Raw genomic sequence first — 1,387 nt, 5'->3', positions numbered from 1 at the left:
TAGAATTGTGTGAGTTTATATCAGAAGAGATTCACATCCAACATAGACGGGAAACTAGGTGTAACGACTCCCGATTCATAAAATCATGATATATAACACAATACATTCTCGATATATCTAACTAAATTGAATGCATCAATTACAGCAGAATCATTTATCATGACAATCAATGTTTAATTAGAGTATTAGATTTATGGTAATATAATCATGATTGCATTAGTATTATTTAAGGATAAAGTCGGCTAGTTTACTTTGAATTGTATTAAAATGATAATAAACTAAAGTTAGTTTAGTTAGGATGATAGACTAGAGTCATATAATATTATTATTATTAGGCTTATTCTTATTGAATCTCTTTATAGTAATATTTATTATGGTTAATTAGGACCATTAATGGCTAAAGCTAAGTTATCAAAAGTTTTGACATTTAAAAAAATGATGGTACTTAAAGTTAAGTTACTTTGTTAATCATATAAAGTTTAAAGTTAGTTTAATTACGGTTCTAGACTTAGGATAATGTAATTTAGTTTAATTATTGTTCTAGACTTAGGATAATGTAATTAGGTTTAGTATTAAAATTATTTTAGATAGTTAGTTCATTGAGTTAGGATTATAGTTATATATATTTAAATAAATTACTTAGATTTAGGATTAAGATCAAATTTGAGTAAAAGTTAGTTGAAAAAGACTGGTCATTAGTACTAATTGATTAATTTTATTTAGTTAGGTTATTAAATTAGGAATAGCTTAACTAAAGTTTAATTACTACTATTATATACGGGATTAGGTTAAAAAAAGGATAATTACAGTTAGGGTTACTATTAGGATTGTATTTGGTAGATTAATTTAATTATGTTATTAATATTAGGATTAAAGTAGATTATTGAGCTATTAATGTTAGGATTAAAGTAGATTATTGAGTTATTAAAGTTAGGATTAAAGTTATTAAAGTTAAATTAATTAATTTGAGATAGAAAATGCTAAATTTTGGCTAGATAAGCTTATTTGGCTAGATTTGATAAAAATTACAGTTAGGGCTAGGGTTACCAAACTTCAAGTAGACTTAATTATGATTATATGCTTAATATAATATTATTAGGGTTATGATGAAGATCAATTTGGGTAGATCAATGTAATTAAGGTTAAATTAGGTTTTTCATTTTACAATTTCTCAAAAAGGTGTATTTCATAACCCATAAAATTACAATAAATACTAAAATACTAGAAAATACTTAAAGATAATACCTTGAGTGACTGCAGCGGCGAAGTCAAGGCGACGGCGACGGCGATGGCCAAAGGACTTGAAGCGACTGCTAGAGCCAGCGACGACGAAGGCGGAAGACGACGAAACCAGGCGGTGACGACGGAGGTCTGTGACTTGCTAGAG

The sequence above is a fragment of the Asparagus officinalis genome, chromosome 7 (genome assembly GCF_001876935.1).
Source record: "Asparagus officinalis chromosome 7, Aspof.V1, whole genome shotgun sequence".
NCBI lineage: Eukaryota > Viridiplantae > Streptophyta > Magnoliopsida > Asparagales > Asparagaceae > Asparagus > Asparagus officinalis.
Note: the sequence above shows the minus strand (reverse complement) of the source record.